Genomic DNA, 24,685 nt, shown 5'->3' with positions numbered 1-24,685 from the left:
TATTGATACTGGAACTCTAGAAGAAATTCTTGGCATATGGAGTACCCAAGGAAAAATTCTATCATGAACACACTGGTGACAAATATTGATATATGGAACACCAGTGGCAAAAAGCTGGTGCTCTTACAATGTAGGCACTTCATGTCATATGAGAGGACAACCATTGTATCTGGGATGGCGCCAACTATTTATTTTTAAATATCTTTATTGATTTTATTTTTATCTTTCTGTTCTCCACCGGCATACCATATTTGTAATATAAATTTTTAATTCCACAAGAGGTACCTTACCGCAATGTGGGGTCTCTCAATGTAGGCAGCCTGTACAGCAAAACAGTTACCTGTGGGTGCTTAACATAAGGATCAGGAAAATAAAATTTTGTCAATTGTGCCATTATAAGTCCAGTCGAATATTAACACAATGGATAAACAAAATCCCCAAAAAAGAGCAAATAACAAACAGAAAAAAACCATCAACTCTGCTCAATCCACCCACCAACCCCCGTCCATTCCCAAAGTACAACAGGAGTCAGTACCTCAGTGCACCTCAATAGGCAGTAATTCCTTCGGGTTGCGGCCAACAAGAGGCCTTACGTCTAAGATGTAGAAGCATTGTCCTTGGCGGAAAGGATCACATTTAATCGTGCAAAATACTAATTCCATTGCTCCATGACAATGCATCTCCCATCCCGTGCTCTAGCATCCATCCGAACCGCGAGCTCTGCATTCGCCCATCAAATCACATCCCTTTGTCACACGATCACCAGAGGGGCGGATGCACTCCTCCATGCCATTGCAATACACCGTTTTGCTAATACCAATATCAACATTTAGAAACCCCTCCGCTGTTTCATATTTTCGGTCACCACTCCTGAATGTAGGAGACAAAATGCAGGGTCATATAACATTACGGTTGTGGTGACATTTGACACGCAGGCAATCACTGCCCGCCAGAAGATCTCAATTGTTGGACACAGACACACCATGGGGAGGAAGTCTGCAGTAACCTGTTGGCATCTAGGACACCTTGCCATGTGCCCAGGAAAAATTTCTGTCTAGAGAAAGGTTGTGTGGTGCACATAATTGAATTGTGTGAATCTAAACCTTGTGTTCCCTGTGATAGGTGTTATTGAAACCAAGTACCTCCTCCATGTGGAGTCCTGTATTTCCACATTCAATTTTCCCTCCCACCAGACTTTGAGTCCCGGGTACCATCCATCAGTGCCCTGATCTTGTAGTGCCCTGTATATATGTGAGATAGCCTGTCTAGAGCCAGTCAATGTCAGCATCAAGTCCAGCGGGCCAGCTGTCTGTACAGGATCCCCCTCCAGTCTCCACAGCTTCCCTGCCACTCCCCTCAGTGCCGAATACAAAAGAAACTGCTCCAGATCTAGTCCACATCTGGCCATCAACTTGTCGAAAGTGTCAGGAACTACCATCCACTATTATATCCCTCAGGTCTTTAACCCAGCAGCTATCCAATAGTTCACAGGGAATGTTCTAGTCAAGCGACTGCTCTGATGGAGGGCCCAGAGTGGCAGGCCAGGAGCATGAGGGATATGGAGTTTCCCCTAAATATATAGTTCTCACAAGTCCATGCCACCACTTTCACCAGCATGTTGGTGACTGCAGTAAAATGGTGGGAAGTTAAGAGCCACTCCAAGGGTGAGCAGGCCCCAAAAGCAGTGCCTGCCATTTGCCATTCGGGTTGGCCTTCTCCAGTATCCATTGAAGGGCCCACTGGAGCGGGGCTGCGGCATAACAGAACTCATAATTGGGAGCTCCCAACCAACCATCCTCTAATGTGGCATATAACGTCTCTAGTTTCACCCTACACCTTTTATTCACCCAGATCAAAGCGGCCAGTAACCGCCAGAGGTCCACAAAGAAGGGTCTCTTCAAAATAACTGGCAGCATTCCAAAGAAACGCAGGAGGTGTGGAAGGACTAACATTTTAGCAATGGGCACTCTCCCTATAGGTGATAAAGGTAGTTGTGTCCAGAAAAGCACCGATTGTTGCATCGAGGATTGTGCTAAACCCAGGATCCCCATCATCAGATCCCGCTGAGAGTGATATACTTGCACCCCTAGTTATTTGAAGGTGTCATACTTCCATAACAATGGGGCGTCCCCAGCGGGATGATAGGGAGATCAGGAGTCTGCAATAATGGGAACAGGCATGATTTTCCCCAGTTAATTTGCATTTCGACATGACCCCTGGGAGAATGGAAATGCCGGCTCGCAAACATATTAGTGTGTTGTCCGTGTACATGAAGACTATGTTAGGATGGCCTACAAATTAATATTCACAGTCACGTACTCACTTACGAAGCATACACACCAGTGGCTCCATGGCCAGGGCAAACAACAGGGGGGACACAGGACACCCCTGCCTGGTGCTTCTCTCAATCCTGAAACTGCCAGAAACAAGGTTCCCAGTGTGTACCCTAGCGATGAGGAGTTCAGAGAACACCTGCATCCAGTTACAAAACTCCTGGTCCAGGCCCAGCTTTACCAGAAATGCCTGTAGATAGTTCCAATCCAGGGTGTCAAATGCCTTCTCTACGTCAAGAGAGGCCACCCATTCCTGAGTATTTGTCTGGTGTGCCCAATCCATAATCCCAAATAACCGACGCAGGTTGAAAAAAGTGTTCCTGCCAGGAACAAATCCATTCTGGTCATAGAAGATTACTGTGTGTCTCATAGGCGCAAGTCTATTGGATAGTGCTTTACTCATTACTCATTACCTTATAGTCTAAATTGAGTAAAGACTACCAGGTTCTGGGATTACCACTATTAAGGCTTCTCTCATGCTGTCCGGCAATCTACCCAGTTCCTTAGCTCCACTATACAGTTTCAACAGACAGGGGGCAAGCCAGGCCCAGTATGTGGAGTCAAACTCTATCGGTAACCAATCCGTGCCGGGTGTTTTCCCTCAAGCAATCTGTTTAATAGCCAGGGTAACTTTCTCCAGTGTCAGTGGTTCATCCAGTTATTGTTTCAAGAGCAGGGCAAGTATCGGCATATCAAGGGATCGTAGGTATGCTGCTATGTCGCTGGGGTTTGTTGTCACTGGCGCCAACTAAAGCGTAGTGTAAAAAGCCTCAAATTCCCTGTTGATAGCTAACTGGGAGTTCACTCCTGTCCATGACTCTGTTCGGATGAACCCTATGACGGTTTGGGGTTGCTTAGGCTTAAGCACCAAGGGCAGTAAACTGCTAGCCTTATCTCCCAGGTCATGTTGCCTTTTGGTATATTCTCTGTAATTGTAGATAGAGAGGCGTTGCAGCGTCTCCCTACATGAGCGTCTAATGTCCTGTAGTGCATGGAGTACCTCCAGATCCAATGCCCATCGTCGCTCCGCCTCCCTCAGTTGCCCCTCCAGCTCGAGTAGTTCCCATTGTAAACCCCTCTTAATGCTGAAATGTGATGACATACATCCCCCCTAGATCATTACATTGAATGCATCCCATTCATCTCCCACATCCGTAGCTATGCCTTTGTTTTCCATGGAGTAGTGAGTAATCTGCTCTTCCACCCATGTCCTGTATGGTAGTTCGTCTTGTGCCCTAGACTGGAGTCTCCACATAGGTATCGGTGGTGGAGCGTGGCCCAATCCAAAGGTCACCCGTAGCGGATAATGATCTGATAAGGGCCTTGTTAAATATTTGGAATTGTACAGGCAGGCATCAGTCCCCTACTAGCATATATCAAATCACTACGCCTGTCATGGGCCCACTGCCACAGCTGTCTGGAGTTTACGTGCGATTGTGTACCTGGTACCGGGGGAGCCGATCTGTCCAGTACCAGGTCTGGAGCGCAATTGAGATCCCCACACCACAATGCCGGTGCCATTGGTGACTGCAGGAGCGCAGGAGTGAGCGAGTTAAAAAACATGGGTTGTCCCATGTTGGGGGCATACACTACCACTAATGTGAAGGGTTCAGCAACCAGCATGCCCTCTGAAATGACATAACGGCACTCTGGGTCAATCAGACTGTGCCCCAGAACAAACGGAACTCCAGGTGCCACCCAGAGTAGCATCCCCCTGGAATATGCGGAATATGTAGTGCCCAAAACCAGCCTCTGCCACCTTTTACATATCCTGGTAAGTTCCTCCAGAGGAAGCCAACCATGACAAAGTACAAACATATCAGAAATGCCTTTTGACATAAGGGTCATCAATGGCAAATGGACAAGATACATGGCCAAATGTTGGCACTGGTATATCATATGTGCTTTATTGTAGAAGGGGACACCATGACTAAATGCTGTCTCTTTAACAGTCTAGGTAATTTTTGACATATTCGGGTGCTCACAGTATGTTTAAAATTGGGTCAACTTCTTGGGAGCATCAGGTTTCATTAGTTTGGCATATCATACTTTGAATATTCACTGATTACTCTGTCAAACCTAGGACTTTTAGTGAAATGTATGTAAACTTATGCTTTAAAATGCACTATTTGTCCCCATTTTTTTCAACTTTTCTCTCAAGCGAACCCCCGGAACCTTCAGAGAAGAAGTCAGGCTCGCTTGACGAGCCAAGCATGGGAATAAGAAACGCAGGGGATATATCCCCCCAGATTTTGGAGTGGGAAAGTCACAGGAGACAAGAGTGGGCAGAGACATCGGGACAAAATAATTTCCTCTCTCCCTTCAGTGATTCACAGGGCCATTAGCGTGTGAAAGCACTACCTATAATCACTCTGCACTTGACCTGTGGCTTGACCAAACTGATAGTCACAGCAAAAACGTGCTGTCACAGAGGCCACCCACCCTCTGCCCTTTTGTTATGCTGCACCCGTCCAGGAATTCTTTCTCAACTCGCTGCCACAGCTACCTGCAGTCTGCACTTCCAGGTCAAAGGGAGAAAGGTCCTTTGTTGATTGCTGTCTGAACTGTCCACTCCTCAGCGCACCCCCTACCTGCCACCTTGGAGACCGAGCCCTAAGGGCAGCAGGAAGATCTGAAGAAATTTGGTTTTGGATATACAGAATTGACCTAGATGCTTCAAGACTCACACAGTGAGCCTTCTCACTGCAAGCTCTGAACTCATTACTTTCTTCAAAGCGATAATGAAAGTGATACTGTGGGCATTCGCAGCCCGCAAGGACTTACGACTGAGAGAGCCGAGAGCTCAGTGGCCACGCAGTGCCTTTTTAACAAGACCAAGTGGGTGCGCGCCCTGCTTTACAGTTAATCTGTCTGATGAGACTCGGACTCCCGGGACTGCCAAGAGCAGGGCTTGTTTTCAAGCAAAAGGTGCTGCTCAGTTTGTTCACCCTCCCCATATCACACCCACCATCACTGGCTCTTTGCCCACTCAGTCTTCCTCTCTCGCCATCTCTTCTCTCCCTCTACCGCCCACATATTTTGTTTTCCTCATCCTTCCACTTTGTTCGTTCTGTTCCTCTTTTGCTTACTTCTACACCCTTCTCACACCCGCCTCTGTTTTTACTTATACTGGCTTTTTTTACTTTTACTGCTCATTGTGCGCTCTGCCTACTCTCTTTCCTGTGTCTTCCTCTGCCCACATCATTGCCCAATTTTCCTACTACCGGCTCTCTTTTGGTCCTCTGTTTTTTATTTGTTCTCCTCTTCTCTATATCTGACACTGCTAACTTCGCTCTGCCTCCTCCTCATTGTATCTACTAATAATCTTTCTTTCTACAATGTACTTTTCTCTCTTCTCTCTGTCGTCCCTCTTCTCTTTGTCTTCTCCCACAGTCTGTTTTCTCCTACACATTATTCTAATTCTTCTCTCACACGTTGTTCTCATATGCCTCTCCAATCTCGTGTTTAATCTATGCCCACCCCTCGCAGTTCTCCATTTAGCTAAACCAGTAGAATCCAGCCATATTTTTTAGAGAGATCCATAATGGATATGTATTCTAATAAGGAATTTGAGGTGAGAATATTTGCATATTCAGTGTCCCTTGTAAAAAATATAGTGGAGTTTACTTGTTTTTAAAATTTAATTAGTTAGACGTCCATTGTAGAAGTTGCAAACTAAGTTGTCTCTCTCTCTGCTATTGTCTCTTTATGTGAGTGTATTTATTCAGTGCAATGTCTGAAAAGCTTCTTGGCAGTGCTGTGAAAACACATAACTAATCACCAACAGCTGCAAAAACACCAAGGTTCAAATTTCAAACTGGTAGAGAGCGGGAAAAAAAGGGACTTGTTGTATAAAACAGCTATATTTAATAGCTTTCCTAAACCAAATAAGGCTTGTCTACACTCCCTAGGAGAGGGCATGCAGGTTCCACCATTTTCTGCCACCGCTGAGAAAGCTCTGTGCTCAAAGGTGATAGCTGTTGTTCTGAGATCCATAAACTGATCAGCAGAACGTGAAGCCAACATGGCACATGTTTAGGCTTTTCTGTTTTCAGTTTCTATTTTTGTTGAATTCTGGTGGGGTTTTTTCAGTATTTTCAAGTGATTTCAATACCTTTAAAAAACAGTGGTTACCAGTGGTTACACATTTTGGTGCCATTAAAAATAACAGAAACAGTGTTTTTCCGGTGTTTATTGAACTTTTTGCTTTTAATATTGCTTGCTTTCTGCATTGATAGTGCATGGTATATAGACAGTGTACATACAGTGTATATGAGGGCCAAATACATTTTTACAAATTAAATTTATCGTAGTACACCATGCAATACTTCTTCAATGAGTCTTTGGTCATGCACGCTCACTCTTTCCTTCCCATGTAAACTTTTATCTGTGAAAAGGCCCTCTCAACAGTGGCACTTGAGATGGGCAACGCCAAAATAGCCAGTAGACAATTTGCTAATGCTGGAGACTGACATACCTTTCCATGCCAAAACAGAGGCACTTGAAGATTGTGATTCTCTGCAACAGGTTCTGCCACATATACGTTGACCTGGGCGCATATGCCCTCAGAACTATTGAAGCGGTCAAAAATGAAGCAGCACTTTTGAAACTACGGTGAAACTTTCCCTTCACGGAAGGGATCTATAACCTGTGCAGAGTACTACAGTGAGGCTTCATTGATTTCAAATGCCATGGTTGGAGAAGGGCTATTTCTCATACATTGTAAAATAAAAGTTCCTGAATTGCTCCTCAACATTTCTTTGCTTACCAAGTGGCAAGCACTCTAACATGGAACATGTTGCAGTGCTTAAGTAACTAAAGGTGTCACCCAGCCTACTCTCAAGGCGATGTTTCACCAATTATGCTGAACACTTTGTAGACAAGTGTGTTTTCAGACTCTAGTTTTTTTTGTTATGTCCACTACAGCAGTCATGCTTTCCTGTAAAAATCTAAGAATGCAGTAGAGTGTACTTTTTTTCAAATCACTATCAATATGTGACCAAAGATCCTTACATTTCTTGCCTTTGGCATCATCACTCAGCAAAAGTTCTGTAAACAGTTGCCACACGGAAAATATAGCATTCATGGCCCTCTAGGACTGAGAACCACCGGCTAAGGGACATAACAAAACAGGGCACCAGAATGGACTAAAAAGTCAATAGTCTTCTTCATTAACTCTGAAGATTGTAAAGATGCTTTCAGCATATCATCTAACAAGTGGCAAGGATCCCTTACAGGGAAGCACTTCAGCTCAGGTATTCATTTTGACAGTTCATCACACAACTTTTTCATATATGTAGCTGAATCACTGCAAATACAAACAATATCACTCCAATCTTTGTTGAAATTGGTAAGAATGTTTTGCAGCAGCATTCCAAGTGACACTGCATTCTATGTTTTCCAAACGTCTGGTGTCATGTTTTCACCAGTATGCCAGATGCTTGGTGACTGCACTCTTTTCACATATACCTGTCACTATACCTTGCATTGAATGTTTAAAGCCTGGGGTGTTTGGCAATGTACATGCTATAAATATTGGCTCACTAGAAAAGGGGGCTGATGTATCACGTTTTTACACATTCTCTGAGGGTAAATGTGATGGTACATATTGGGTAAGTTTCCTATGAAACCTACATTTTTCATATCAGTGAAAGACTCAAATGTAGCCAAAAAATCAAATATGATTTTGATATTTCCGGATTCTCTACTGTTTATAAAATAATTAAACAACACCTAAAACATGCTTCTAACCCCTGTATCTTTAGACCAAAGACCACAAAACTGAAAGAAGGAAGAAGAAACAATATTTTAGGGACATCCCTAAACAACAAAACTCAAGCCGAATAATGTTAACCCAGTCTTTCTTACTGTACCTTACATTGTATTGGCCCCTTAAGGAAGAAATAAAAATGTCTCTTTCACTCTCCTTTTCCTTTATTTGAATGGCATTTAGTTTGTGGTTGTGCAGGGTTTTTTCAGTGTTTATATGTTTACACTGGTGAGGGCTATTTCTCTTCCGGTGGGCTTTTATCAGTTAATATATGTTTAAACCTAAAACCGGACAACCTACACATGTTGTTTGAACTGTGACCTTGAGCAATAGCCGTGTTCCTACAAACAGTCCTACTCTGAAGCCAGTAAGCACGGCCGTAGCATGCACAGTCACAAGACACACACACTTGCTGAGACATACACTTATACACAACAGACTCACACACAGACACACACACACATGCACACAAATATTGGCAGTGTGCAGAAAAAAATATTTAATGGTACATTTCTGAGGACATCAATCTTTCCAAATGGAATTTTGCTCCTGTAACACAAAAATGCTAAAGTTTTCAGACCTGTAAAATTTGATAAAAATCAGAAAAAAATAACTTCTGAATTCAGCATTTTATCTATTTACATGACAACGAAATCCCCAATCAAGTTGGTATGGTGGCTCAGTGAGCTTTACGTTCGCAGCTAAGATCTGCGCTCAACAGCAGGTTTCAAGTTTTCATCCAGGCACTCCGAACTGAGACTCCATCATAAGGTCAGCACATTGATACTTTTCGAAATGGTAATGTTAAGGTTTGGTATTTACGGGACTAAGAAACTGGAGCGAGTGTTATGGAGTGCTATAATAAAAAGCTATTTGTTGTACTTTGTCATGGAATCAACATTTGTATAGCGCCTCCGATATTCAGTATGGCACCTTAGCGCTTCTTACCATAGGCACTCATTTTGGTAGGGGTCTGCGATTTCCAACTGATATTCTGCATCTGCAGAATGCAGTACTATTTCCTGCTCTCTTAAGGCTGAGGCAGAAGTAAACTGGTTCCTCAGAGATTCCTCCTTGTTAATATCCAGTTCTACTCTATGCATGACTCTACTCTGTGCAGGGTCCCAAGGCTGACGCTAGGCATGGGCAGCTGCTCAGGGCCCCACCCCCAGCTGACCAACATTGGGGCCTATGACTGCAAGGTCCCCTGCCCAGAGCCTCACAGCTATGGTGTGGTGCTGTGAGGCCTAGGACCTCGCAAACATGTAGCTGTACAAAAAAGTGAGCCTCATTGCGCTGGACATGACTGTGAGGGCCATAAAGGGACTTCACTGGGAAGGGGCTCACCATCTCTTGGGCCTTACAGCACTACACCATAGGTGCGATACTCATTGTAGAAAAGGGCCTCCGCCCAGGCTAAGAACTGATGGTGTGGTGCAGCGAGGCCTAGGATAGGGGCCCTCAGTAGAGTAGCCAGTCTCTGTATTTGGCAGGTTTGGCCTGTAATTGGTGATGCAGTCCAGCGCTTTACGCACAAAGGCACTGCAGGACACCCACAGTCCCGCATTTTTAACCCTAACAAACTACAAGCAACTCTCTTTCAACCCTTGATGAGCTGTAAAAGAGATGCTTGTAGGCTAAAAGGGAGGCACTGCAGCACAGGATGGGTCCTGCAAAAAGCAGCAACAGGAAAACCTTCAGCTATTGGGATGCCAACAGCCTTAAATGACTGAATGAAACCCATGTTTAGGACCTATCCTGAGTGTATGGCCTTGGTGTCTATTTCTTCCATTGAGGCTGCTTTAAAGTGCTGTCACATTGTCAACTAAGTGGACAAGACAGGGAAATATTATTTGCCCTGGGATTAAACAGATGGTTAAATAAGTAAAGCCAAAACTGCAATGCACTGCTACTTTGTGCAAAGGCTACACAGGGAAACTAAACTATGAGGCAAGAAAAGACAAATTGTGTGACGTAGTGCAGCACATTTCGTGATAGTTTTACTTATTTTCTCATTTTTACACATATTAACATTGTCTGGGCATAGGGTACACCTCATTTGTTCAAGTTTTTCACCCATATATAGCAATAAGTAACATAAAGGGGACCAGTCGGCCTTTGAAAAGGTCCTTTCACTGCACAGCAAGATTATTCGGATCACATGACACAAATAACCAGCCTAAGTGCAGCACACAGTTCTAGAAAGAGGTGGTTAAATACACAAGGCGTAATGTACCACAGCTACAAATGAGAAGTAATTTGGTTGTATCTATAATGTACTATTCCATTTAGAAACTCTACATTCTTGCTCTCCATCTCGTGCCCTGCTAAACCAGTAGCTTCCAAAAGAGATCATACTGACTTCAATTGTCAAACACACACACCGAGAATCTTATACCATACATGTGTCGCATGCTCAACGTGCACACACACACTAGGCAGGAACATGGAATGTTGGTTCCTAGTTCTGTTTCACCATTCAAAATTTCCCTTGAAAATGGCTGGAGTTTTAAACCTGATGGTAACTTGGCCCAAGCTACTGCTATTGGAAATTATGTCTCAAGCCCCTCAGTTTAATTTCTATGTACTTGTGCCACCATTTAATAAATGAGCAGGACTATATTTGTGCCTCCCTTGAGTAACTCATGCCTCTTCCAACTCCAAGTCCACAGACTAAGGTGCGGCTCATTTGAACTATTACCTGGTGGTAAGCCTTCTGAGCGGAAGGAAACCCAGCACCACCAGAATCCAGTGTTTAGTCAGACCAGCAACTTACAGCCAGTGAGTGGATCAAGATAATTGCAAAAGAGGGCTGCTGCTACTACTTCTGCTAATAAGTAAGTGTACTATAGTGTTGTGTCTAGTGTAAAAAAAGGGATAATTTATTGGCCAATCTGTTTGGATGCTTTTGGTCAAATTGTGATAATGCACTCCCTTTCTCAGCATCACATCAATTGTGCATTTTCCTATGCTGTGTACTGAACAATTCTGTAGTACAGTACTTGTATTACTCTGACCAAAATCAAAAGCCTTACAATGTCTTATGATCTTCCCCAACAGATTCTTTTTTGCCACAAGTACAAAAATACTTCACTTTTGAAAACCTGATTCACCACATTGCCTGTCAACTTCAGCTAAAGGAGATTTTTCAGGAAGGCCACTGTAAAATATATGCTTGCAGTGTCTTATGTATTGCTGAAATACTTTAGTCAGGTAAGATGCTGACTAGAATGGTCTTCTTGCTGTGGAAACCTGAAGGTGTTATAAAGCAGCTGGACAGGCCTTCTAGGTAGCTTTTGCACGTGCATCATTTCCCCTCACTGGCATACTACATTTGGGAGAGAATCCTTACACTGGAGGCAGGTTTTGCCCTTAACACTACCTGTGTTAATTACATGAGAGGGTGCAAAACTGCAAATAAAAGACTGTTTGCAACTGTTAAATTGGAGTTAAATATTCTGTATGTTACCAAATTGCAACTGCCACAAACATATTTGTTCCTTTTTCTTAGAATGGACATCCCAAAATGATTTGCAAAGAAACAACCAAGTGAAGTGAACCTGTATACAGACAACTTAAACTAATACGATTCATTGTGATGATATACCGGAGCTGCAGTCTGCAATTCAATATGGAGTTGGGGCCACAGATTTATAAATATCAAGTGAATACACTCCAGTCCCAGGAACATTTTGTGGAGATGTCACTGCCTCAGACGAATCAAGCAAGAATTCTTCTGCAACAACAACCAGCCTTCAGGATAACGAGGAAACATTTGGAAGTGCCGTGGCACCAAAACAACCACATGAGACCACATTGCCCATTCAAATCATTGTAACACAGTTAAAAATGAAGAAAAAGCGCAATCTGCGTTTTCCAGGAAGATGGTTCTAGGATTTCCCCTGGCTGCATTACGGTGATAGAGTGGCAGGAGTGCTGTGCATCCACTGTGCAAAGGCTGAGTCTCTGAAATTAACTGAGCTTTCCAAGAACACAGAGGAAGCATTATGCAGTACCGGTTACACTAACTGGAAGAAGGAAAAAGAAAGGTTCAAAAAGCACCAGAACAGCTATGCTCATTCATAATATGCACTGAGTCAACTAGAACAGTATAGAGGAGGCCAGTCAATCAATCAACAGTTATCACAGCGAGTCCAACAATAACAGAAAGAAGTTTGGCTTTGTCTAAACAAAATCATTCATTCCATAGCTCGTCTGGCAAAACAAGGCCTTGCACTTCGAGGTCATGATGACAGCAATGGGAATTTCTGTCAGTTTCTTAGTGCACGAGCAGAGGATGCACCGTCTTTGAAACAGGGGATTACAGCTAATCGAGCAGAATAGCTCAGCCCAGACATCCAAAACAAAGTTCTTCAGTTATTGTCCCATGCAATTGTGCATCAAATTCGTAAACAAATTGGTGACAATCAAAATGCAGTAATTGTCGATGGCACACAGGATATATCTCGTCAGGAACAAGAAAGCTTCTGTATACGTTACACTGACCAAGATGTGTACCCTCATGAGGATTTATTTGACTGTGTCAGGCTGATAATACCACTGGTACTGCAATTGCTACAATTGTAAAAGATGTTTTATGCTGTCATAGTCTTTCTCTGTCAAAGCTTAGAGCACAAACATATGATGGTGCCACAAATATGGCAGGGAAATACCATGGTGCAGAATCATTAATATGCCAAGAACAACCACTTGCACTTTATGTCCATTGTGGAGAAAATTGTGCAAATCTTGTTATGTAGGCTGCAGCACATAAAAGTTCCATAATGGAAGATGCACTACTTTATGTCCAAGAACTTGGTAATCTGTTTGGGCAATCTATGACATGCTATACAATAATCTCAGATCTCATCCTGCACAGTGTAGAAGACTCTGCAAATGTGTTCAAAATAAAGCCTCCATGTCCAACACGCTGGACGGTCAGTGTAAAAGCTGTACAAAAAGTAATGGATAATTATTAACCTGTTCTGGAAACACTAGAACAATTATCTACATCCAAGTCCAGTAGTGATGTGTCTGCTAGTAGTCGTGGTTTGCTGGCGCACTTTCAGAGATGAGCAACTGTCCTAGGTCTTCAGATTGCCCTCCAAGTACAGCAGCTTCAGGAATGTTTGAATATTGCCATGCAAGGACCACAGAAAACTATATTAGGGCTACTAGCTGCTGTGAGTGTAGAAAAAGTGCAATACTAAAGCTTCGTAGTGATGAGCTGTTTGACAGTCTGCTCGATATCAATAGCCACACAACTGCTAAGTACCATCTTAATGCCATTGAAGTACCACGACTACGCCAAATCCCTAAACGGATAGATGATGGAGCAGCAGAAACTATTCATCCTGCAACCATTTGTGACTATCTCCCTTAGTATTTTGAACTTTTAGATACAGTCTCTCTTCATCTCATTCAGCATTTTCACCAGGAAGGTATCAAAACATATAAAAAAAACTTGAACAGGTGCTTTTAACAGGCAGCAGCATGGACTCTCTTGCTCAGTACAAAGAAACTAACCCTTCGCTGCTCTCAGCTTAATTAACTATATTATCAAGTATGTTCAAGTACTCTTCAGTCCCCGAACTGGCAGACATATTCCAAAAAATGCTTCCAAAAGCGACCGCTTTCTTTTCACAGGATGAGAAGCTACTACAGATTATTTTGGTTATTCGAATTTCTTCTTGTGAGGGTGAAAGAAGCTTCAGTGGTCTCCACTGACTGAAAAAGTGGCTAAGGTAAACTATGCCCCAAAAAAGACTGACTCATGTTGCCATATGCAGCATACATGAAGAGATGATGGACTTAGTTGCCCTACAGATATTAGCGAAAGAATTTGTCCTCTGAACTGAACGGCGGAAAAAATTATTTGGCTTTTTTAATTAAAATTCATGATTCTATTATAGATTTCTGCAGCAAGAAAAACAATTTTTAATTAGTCCAATTGCATTTTGCGATGTAGGAATGTCGCTCAGATTATTTAGTTTATTCTTCCTTTTTCCATCCCACCTTTGTTTGCTTGGTGCATGAAGATGCAAGATTCATATACATGTTTTTTTCACATTTTGTCTAATTACTTTGTGACTGCACATAACAATAGAGGATCCTTGCAAACTGTGTCTACATGCCTGCCTTTCTCAAAATTTCACTTCAAGACTATGTGACTGGATTTGCTTAACAGGCGTACGGTGTCATACCACGGGGGATTTGTATAGGGTCACTGGAAGTGCCACAAAGTTGTCCCTGTCCTCCCAGAAATGTAGTGTCTCCTACACCCCTGGAGCCACGTATTACAGCACTATAACTTACCCACATTAAGCAAGAACATATAACCCACCAACATGCTCCGAAACCTTGGCTCTGTGTTAAGAAATATAACATCACACAAAATCCCAAAATGAAATGCAAATTGTAAATATTCCACTTTTATTAATGGAAACCCCCGATCTCTGTTCTGTTACTTTAACCCAATGTTTACTGTATTTGATGCAGCAAAATGCTGAAAGAATATATACAATTGTGGTTGATTAACGCATAACATGTATATTTTCCACTAAGGGGCTTTTGATTGTGTCACAGACATGACTCGAGGTCTTTATTTACCAAACTATCTTGAGATGCTTTGCAATTTGTCGATAACAACACCGTAGGGACAATATATACTGTGCATACCCAATGAGGTGAACACACTAACACAGGAAATTTATTTAGGCTCCAAAATTCCACAAGGCTCCCTTTAACCACTGCTATGGAGAGGGACGGATATTGCATTTCTGAAGGCAGGGCTGTCCTTCATCATTGCAGTTCTAGCTATTCTGCCAGCCTTCTGCGAAGCGAGATCTTGCTAAAGATGCCCAGGCCAGCTGGCACAATGTGTTTACATGCATTCTGTAGCGGTATATTTGGTGTCTTGTGTTTCTTTTTGAAATAGGGTGCTGACCTACACATTTCTGTGGATTTTCCATCATGGTTCAGGCTTGTGGTTGTGTCATGCCCTCGTGCTGTAGTACACAGTGACCGACCGAGCCAGTGGGCTTATTCACGTTATCAATCATCTCAGAGTAAAAACAAACCTGATAGCTGGGCTGTAAGAAATAACTTGCTTTAATCCCTTTCCATAACTTCCTCTGGTTCCAACAGGGGACCCTGCACCAGCCAAATGCGAGGAGGGCGAGGGCGCAGTTTTCCCACAACTTCTAAAATGGCAGAAAGTACATCTTGGCTCTCTGATGTGATGGATGAACAGAATGTGTGCTGCATGGAGAGTGAAAAGATGAACTAGGCTGGCTCCTAGCCCTCTCAAAGTGCACCGTGGTGTGCATTAAGGCTCAGCAGTGGGGGGCCAAAACAGGCAACTAGGCCACATTGACAATCTGATATTGCAATGTATCGAAACCACGTGTCAGTAAGGGGGATTCGTTAGGTGGCACAAATCCGCTGCTCCCCAAATAGGAAAGGAAATGGGGGGGGGGTCTGTCTATGAGGAGCAGTGATACTTTTATAGAGATGTATAAAAGTACATACATATCACACAAATATATAACCATACTCACACATATATATACACCCACAGAAATATACACATGTATATATATATTATTTTATTACCTACTGGCGGTCGCCAGTAGGTAGTTATAGTTAGGACCCTGTTTCCATAGGAAAACCGCAACATTCTATTTTGAATAACTTTGGCGCCGGTCGACGAATCCTCGCGAAATTTTCAAAACTAATGGGGCGCTACGCTCCGCTCCTACCCTGAAAGTCTCGGGGGGATTCGTCAAGCGGGGGCTGAGATAAAAGGGGGGTCCCAAAACGCATTTTTCCCATGCATTTTTCGATAGGACCTTTAGACACAGCTACAGCCCGAACGGCTGAACAGAGTTCCTTGAAATTTGGCAGAGAGGTAGTCTACAGGTCAAGGAAGTGCCTTTTGTAGGTCTGGTGTAAATCTGTTCAGTAGTTCCTGAGAAAATAGCATTTAAATCAATATATATATCTGTGGCAGCTTACGGTGCGCTTACGGTGCGCTTACCGTACGCGCACGCCGCCGTGCGCGAGCGCGATTCAGATTGGCTGTTAGATCTTAGTAAACATTCGAATCGGTCGAAACCAGGAAGCGGCGGCCGCCATTTTCTCTCTCGCAGTATGAGAGGGGGTTAAAAAACAAAGGCCAAAAACATGTAAAGGGGCTGTTCAGACAGCTCCTAAGCACCTAGCCATGTTGAGGGAGTCCTCAAAGATCCCCCATGGCCAAAAACGGAAGTTTAATTTTTTCGATAATTTCGCCGATTACGCTTACCGTACGCGTACGGTAAAAATTAATTAAAAAAAATAAAATATCCATACTCTCCCCACCCCATGTGCAAATGCTGCCTGAAGGGCACCATGTGTGCATGGCATATTACACATATGAAAAATTAAAATATTACCTTTCACAACGAAGCGCATCATATGTCCTCCATGTGCGCACGGTGCGCGAAGCGCATCGTGCGTACATGGCCCATCTAGCGTAACGGGGGCACGCGGTGCGCGTATTGTATTTAGACACTTATTTAGACACTTATTTGTCCATGTCTTCTTCCATTAAATTTTAGCTATACATATATTACAAATATTTTTTTTTCATAAAGACACATATGTCATCAGCAGAGGATTGCGGTCGCGTGAGTTATAGTTGCCTGCACTAACTATAACGGGGGAATTTCATTGGTTTTTTATCAGTAAAATTTCCAGCTAACTATAACATGTGTGAAACCTATGGTTTTTTCACTGAATTTGCAAGGTTTTTTAAATGCTAATTCCTAACTATAACGTGTGTGAAACCTATGGTTTTTTCAGTGAATATATATATATATATGTTTGTGTGTTACACACACAATTTGCCCTTCGCAGGTGGCCCTACCAATTTATCAGTGACCTAATGTGTGAACCCTCCTAAAATTAACTTCTAAAGATGCCCCTGCAAAGGGAGAGGGGGACATAGGAGGGCATAATGTTCAACAATTGTTCTGATAACTGATCACTGCCAGTTTTGCACGCCTGGCAGAATTTCAATGTATTTTCAATTTAGCTCTTCTGCTCATCTGCAGATGTGCTAAACTTGGGAATCTCTGCCCTTTGTGGTGCAAACCTTTCACCAGAAGTTGTTACATATGCATTGCAATGCCCCTCCTAAGGAGATATTAAAAATGCTTGAAACCTAGGACGATATGTGAGTTATTCGTGTTTTGAAAGCCACAATAATGTAAAATGTTTTCGTTTTTTTTCCCTTCTGATATTATTGAAAAATATTACTACATTAAATATTGCAACAAAAAACAGTGAAACAATTAGTAAAAAATTAACTGCATCATATGATATGCATAGGTGTTGTGTTATTGTATTTAGTAATTGTTTCACTATTTTTTTTATTTTAAACCTAAAGATATTTCGCAGCCGTTGTGGAACACTAGGGAATACCATGGGATTATCCACAGAATGGTTTTGTCATTGTCTCTCAGTCCTAAAGGGTTAATGATAAAAACAATGCCGATATTGCCGGGGGTGGGGGAGGGCATTATTAACCCTGGATTTAGGTTACAAAGTATGGTTTCTGTAAACCTTAGATTTGGGCTCCTGTCAGTCTAGGAGGTTGTGTTTTGCACCAGCAGCTTGCGCTTGCCTTTCTGATAGAGGGCAGACAGTGCAGCGTGGTCTATATGTAGCGACCACACACCTCATCCCTTCTGTGTATCACTGTGCCTGGGCGTGGCATCCTCCTAATGGACCGACATGTACACTTGACATGGTGCAGAAAGGAAACCCTGTTGCAAATACTTTAAAATCAGATTCGATTTTATCTTTTTTTTTTTATTAAAGTTTTTTATTGAAGTCCAAAAAATGTTTGCAATATATTGAATACATTAAAGCCAATACATCCATAAAAAGAGAATACCTTTAGGCATAATATTAAGTTTACAAAAGTTAATAAGTAATACATAGCGCACTAGAAAATCAGGGACGGATATAAACAAAACAATAGACCAATTAATTTTTTAACCACATACATAAGATACTAGCCCCTCCTGAACTTAATCAAAATAGGTAGCCCAGATTTTATTAAATTTCCTAAGACCCCCCACACGTAGTGCGTAGGTGCGTTCACTTCTTTTAACCGCTTTCATTTTATAGACCCATTCTAGGACAGAAGGAATCAAATCGGTACGCCATCTTTGCAATAAAAGTGATCTAGCAACAGCCATTATATGTATAATATTTTAATTAAGACATTAAAGTCGCCCCCCAAAATCAGCTCACCGGGTACCTGAATTAGGGACTGAAACAGATCCTCATAGACCTTGGGGTTATCCTCAATTGGAGCGTACATACTGACAAAAGTTAACGGTCTCTGTCTCTCTCTGATGCTGCAGGTAACCCAGCACCAACGACCATATTGATCTTTATCAAAATTAATGACCTCCGCCTGAAGTTTTTTACTTAAAAATATTGATGTCCCTCTATGGGAGGCGGAGGATGAAGAAAATCCCCTATAAGCTGCCCAGGACCTAAACATAGAGAAATCAGACAGTTTTACAGCTGGTATATGGGTTTCTTGTAAAAGAATCACTGCCGGATTCTCTGTTTTAATCCATGATTCAATTGCCCGCATTTTTTTTTTATTATTGAGACCGTTAACATTAAAAGAACCACTTTCAGCAGTTCCTTACTAGCCATAATTAGGACCTAACCCAAGCTTAAACCCCCTAAACATCTTACCCAGAGTCAAGTTAACAAATGGATTTATAAAACCTGAATACGTTTGCAAAAAAAGGACTTCATTTTTTCCCCTTATGCTCCCATCCCGGCCCTTGTGACTCCACCCCCCGAAATGTGGGAACCCCCCCACCAACCACGCTAACCACATTTCACCCCCCCCCCCCATCTAACCTGGGTGTCATGTAATTACACCCGAGTGATCTTACCCCTAGCCCCCCCAGCAATGCTAAAAAAGCGATCTATTGATTAAACATGCATGCAGGCGTGCACTGTAAACAAAGTAGGGCCCCACTATAATCGAGTGACAGCCTAACACACAACTCAATCTTGATTAGACCTTCCAATGAAAGAGGCAAGAGGCAAGCGAGAATTACCCCACCTGACCCTCCTATATGATGACCATGGCCATTGTGAGAAAACAAGGATTTCCATCTAAACCCTAGAACCCTGCGAGATCTCTTTTAATAATTCCTGGGCTTCATCCAGGTCAGAGAACATGAAAAATTTGCCCTTAACAAAGACCCTCAATTTAGACTGTTGGGCAATGGATGCTTGCGCCCCGTTTGCTTTAAATAGATGGAGAATCTTCACAAATTCCATTCTCCTACGTGCCGCCACAGCAGTCATATCGGAGAAATTGCGACATTTTACATTTTCGTTCACTACAAACTGTCTCTGTTGGATTGCTTTAGACAGTATTTTCTCTTTCACACGATAATCTGCAAAGTTTAATAATAATCTCCGTGGAATCGTAGAATTAGGAAACGGGCGAGCAGGAACACGATGAGCCCTGGTGATGGTAAGATCACCTTCGAACTCTGGTTTAACCCTTTGTTTAATAAATGAGTTGACCCACTGCAGGGTTTGGGAGCCCTCAATTCCTTCCGGAATTCCAACTATCCGGAGATTGGACCTCCGAGAATGATTTTCTAGCTCCTCCAATTTTTTCACAAGAGCTGCTTGCTCTTGGCAGCTGCTTTGACTTCTCCCATTACAATGGTCATCTGGTCCTCTAGCACTGAGATCCTAGCTTCTGCCTCCTGAAGTTAAATTGGGAAACTTGACATTGTCTCTTCAATTTTCATTAAACGTTGATGAAGAGAAGGAAGTTCAACTTTCTGGGTTCTCTTCAACTCACGGACTTCTTCCAAGATTAAGTTAATCATGTCTTTGACACTAATCTGAAGTTCGCCCGCTGACTCCATATTACGACTAGAATTGACATGAGGGGGATCAACAGTGGAAGAAGAAGAGCTCCCCGCCTTTTGTCCCCACAGGAGACATCACACCAGTGCAAGATGCCGATTCTTGCAGAGAGACCCGGGGGTGTATCGATGTCAAAGCTTGAGGAGATGTCAATGAACCGGAGGGGCTGGAGGCTACATCAACATGAACTGATGTTTCTGAAGTTTCTAGTTGCCCAACTTGTTTACCAATTTGAACAGTCAGCGAAGTTGAGGAGGTCAACTCTTCCTGGTTTAGATTTTGTCCTGGGAATGTCCCCATAATTTTATGAAGATCAGATTTCGGATTATCTTGCAGACTTTCCTGACTGATAGAGGCAGGGTCCAAGTCCAAGTTTGCTACAGGTGCTAGAGCCGACGGCACTATGACTGCTGAAGGTTCCTTAAAGGATTTCATGGCTGGGCTGAGGCTGAGGCTGAGGCTGGAGCCAGGAGCGGGGGATTGCTGCGTCGCTTTGTTAAAAAATAATGCAATTTTTTTGCTTCTTTTGTCTCTTTCACCTTTTTGGGCCCTTCGGCCCCCGCATTAGCCTGTAGAGATGTTTCTGGCACAGCTACAGCTGCATTCTTGTCTGCGATGCCCACCGTACCCACCTGTTCTAAGGGTGTGACAAAGGAGAGTTCCTCCTCTTCTGAGCTCTCAAGTGTAGTATCCAATCCGAGCAAGTTGGGGGCATTCTCCTTACTAGCCAGTCGGGATAGCTCTTTAGCTTCTTTGGCCTGAGCTCGGCGAGTTTTAACCTTTAGGCGGGCAATTAGCAGCTTTCCCATTCTGACCACTGCACCTCTGCACCTCTGCACCCCCTTACAGCTCCCTGTGTGATCTGATAGTACTTATAACTTGTGCTTCAATTATAGTTCTTTTATGAAGTCTCTCCTCTAAAGATGTAGTTGAGCCTGAGAGACTATAAAGCGGTGAGGCATAAAATTAATGAGGCACACAAAGAAAGCATGGGGGAGATACCTTGTGTAGATGGAAGACAGAGTCCAGCTCTCCTAATGACAACCTCCTAATAACAATAGGCTATGTAAGCTGTGCTGTGCCGGTACTGTGAGTTGTTGACAGCGCTGTAACAAAGTGTATCAGGTGGGCTGATCAGTATACCACTAGCCACTTTTGTTGTTTTGTGCAGTTTCCGCCTTGGCCCCTCTAACACCTTCTCTCTGTGGGATTTTTAAACAAACTCCAAATCCCATAAGGAACTAGTGATGGCGTCTGTCGAATTTAAAATTAGGGTGCTTCAAGATTCAGCGTAATTAAGCAAGGGAGGGGGGCCAGAATAGTATAGAAACACTGATCAATCCTCAAAGAAAGATAAAAGCATTTTCCACTGCTTTGCCGTGAAGAACTGCTGTTGCTACTGTACTCGCAGCTCTCGGTGCGTCTGGAGTGCTTAAGAAGGCTGCTTTCCGAAGCTGCAGAGATTCAGAGCTCTTCTTCTTACCGACAAAAAGTTAAGCGAGTGGGAATTAAACCCAAGGCCTCGTGAAACAAAGAAGCGCTGAAAAAATGCTGCTAGAGGGCGCTGGTTAATCAAAGCACATTTTCGATTGTCCCCATTTAATTACAAAGCGCCTCTTTATTTTTCATTGTTTGGTCTCATGGAGTCATTACAGTTAACCCCTTCTGTGCCACGCCCTTTCCCCCTCCTGTGCCGGGCGTTACATTAGTGGGCGGGTTTCATGACGAGATAGTCTCGTCATGGGCACAGCGCGACCGTGCTCCATGACGAGACTATCTCGTCATGGGCACAGAAGAGGTTAAATGCATAAATGCATAACGACTTCCAGACCTCTTAGGCCTTTTTAGACAGATAGCGAAGTCCAAGCACTTCAAGGAAAACTGCTGCCTCTGCTGCCGTTTCTGCCGCTTAGCACCATTTTGCCATTATACTGTCAATCACCCCTTGCCGCTTTTCATATTCAGCGCTTAGTGCTTTTCACTAACCGTCATCTTGCACATCTTGCACCTCCTTCGTTATATTTCCTCAGCCACAGTCTCAGGGATCATAATAGCAGCAGCCTCTCTCTCTTCCCCCTTTGCAAGCTCTTCCGTAATGCTCAGGCAGAAAAACGGAAGAAAGAAAAAAGCACCGAAGCAACAAAGGAGCACTCTGCTTCATCGTTAATCCCAGGCACAGCCCCAAGCCGCAATCACTCCCCAGGGTTCACAGGAGCGAGGACGCCAACCTGCCGAACACCAGAACGCCAAGGACGATTCACCATTGCTGGGGGCGGGGCAAGAATCACCTGTGGCTATGTGGAGACGTGGTACTCCGCAGCCATCCGGTCAGAGCTCCTCCGGAATCTAAATTCGATTTTATCTGGTTGTGTAAAGATTTCCTTTGGGACAAGAAACACATCCCATTAAACATTCGTGAATAAATATTTTGTCAGGCTTGGCTGAAAAAAAATTCCGTGACTAGAGAGCCGAGAGGTATGTAGTGTTTCTACCTTGCACTAAGAGAAGTGTGGAGGTGGTCATAATTGAGTCCCCTTTCCAGTTTCCTTTACATTGTCCACCTCCCTTGCAGGCGACTGAACCACTTTGTAGAGCAGCGATATTATTCTCCCCCAGTGGGGTACCGCTTTCCTGGAACACACCCAAGAGCTTGAATTTATTAAGGCCATGTGAGTGCCTTTTATTGGTCGCATTTGTTGCACTTTCTACATTGTTTGTTGATGGCAGCATGCTGGATGGGTGAATCGTTTTTGGTATGCACTTGTTGGGGGTACCTTTGCTTTCCGAATGCACCACGTTGTGGTGTCCAAGCACAATATAAATAAGATGGGCACTTGTTGCAAGCCCTGGGTTCAGCACATCCTGTGTTTCCCCAGTTTTTAGCTTGTGTATTTGTCTATTTTTGGATTACTTTAGGTTGGTTCCTTTACCCTTGACCTGATGGAGCCCAGAAGGAATGGGGGATGAAACGTGTCGACAGTTTTGTTTGGAGGAATTCACTTGAAACAAGATTCATAATTGTATTTCAAGGCACATTTAGTAAATGTTTGCAAAGGTGTAAAAACCTCATGTGCAAAGAGGATTACCTCACAGTGTATCGCCTAGATTGAGCGTGTGAACAGTGACTGATTGTAAAATATGTGGGGATAGGCAACAAAAAAATTGGTTTATGTTTATGTCTAGAAATGTGTGCTATGTAAATGTTAAAATATAAAAATTGATTTATGTTTTTGTCTATAAATGTTTGTAATGTAGATGTTTATATATATGTAATTCTAAAAATAATTATTGATTTTTTCAAAGGAAGTCATTGTGGTATGTGTATTTTTTTTAATTGTTAAAACATTGGAATGGGACCATTTATAGGGTAATTTGATGTTCCCTATGACTAAATAAGTTAATAGACTTTTTCCTCCATACCAACCTTTTGCACAATGTGTAGAGACGTTTTAAGGCATGGGCAAAGAGGGCTGTGGTCCAGGACCCCAGCCTTTCAGGGGGCCTTTATAGAGCCAGCTCTGTTCTGCAGAGAGTCTTGCCATGATAATTCTTAAACAGGTGGTTTTAAATACACTGGCAATGACCTGGCCAAAGAGGGCATGAAAGAGCTGACATTGGATAATAAATTCAAAGCTGTTCTGAACAGGCGCCCCAAAAGCACGTTTGGGCCAGGGCCCCCAAAATCTGTAAGATGTACCTGCCCATGACCTGTACCAACTACAGGAGAAAAGAAGGGGGTTTCCCAAAATTAAGTAAATAATGACTTGAAAGATGCTTTACTAAATATCTAAACAGTCAATAAAAAAGACATGAACCAGTTCTGAGAGAGCACTACACAAGAATACTCGTTCAGGAAGCTCTCACTCTCAAAATAAAAACCACAAAGAGCTCCTGTAAGCTTTTCAGGCAGCACTCGTACCTAACTCGACAATTCTTTGGTTTCTTTGGTTTCTCTGGCTCTTATTCCTTTCAGTGGGTACTGCTCATTGCCGAGTTTACATCTCGGCGAAAAGACGTGTGCCCAGCTCCATTCAAAACATGACAGCGGTGGAAACTGACTTCAAAAGCCTCAATCTCCAGAACTATTTCCTTCCGAAAAATACAAAACTGAGAACGTAACAACTTGGATGCGGTAACAGAAACTCTACTAACTTAAACTCGAAAGCGACCAAAAACATATATTTGAGACGACTCAGCACTGATAAGGATCATCGGCCAATGACGTCATGAGCATAATGAACGAACTAACAGTACAATTGTTGCAACAAAAGAGAAACCTCGCCTATTTAAAACGAGAAAATTGCTCATTATTAATTGATAAAGAGTGTTTACCACCATCTCTTGTGGCAGTGCAAAATCTATTATTTACTGCGCAGGAGTGTCAGACCCGTGAGATTACAGGCAGCAGGAGAGGATACACATAGAAGGGTTAGGCAGGCTGCCGTGAGCTGGTTCCCGAGGTTCAGAACCATAAACACACTCCCACTCACAAGCATCTTCATCTCGACTAGTCACAAAAGGAAGCGAAGCAAAGCATAGTCTGGTTGGAACCTCAACTGCCTGGATACTTTCGGATTGAGTTTAGAGAACTTCATGCATATTATACAGTCACTTC

The 24,685-nt window shown here is 43.0% G+C and overlaps 1 protein-coding gene and 1 pseudogene across 1 annotated transcript in view; one reads left to right on the top strand and one right to left on the bottom strand.

Moving 5' to 3' along the window:
- PLCL1 (phospholipase C like 1 (inactive)) overlaps window positions 1-24,685 on the bottom strand; it is an 851,314-nt gene that overhangs the window by 206,596 nt on the left and 620,033 nt on the right. The gene's annotated exons all lie outside the window — the stretch shown is intronic.
- Window positions 64-12,690, top strand: LOC146857937 (zinc finger MYM-type protein 1-like; annotated as a pseudogene).

The sequence above is a fragment of the Triturus cristatus genome, chromosome 3_2 (assembly GCF_964204655.1).
Source record: "Triturus cristatus chromosome 3_2, aTriCri1.1, whole genome shotgun sequence".
NCBI lineage: Eukaryota > Metazoa > Chordata > Amphibia > Caudata > Salamandridae > Triturus > Triturus cristatus.
Note: the sequence above shows the minus strand (reverse complement) of the source record. Positions and strands in the feature narration are given on the sequence as shown.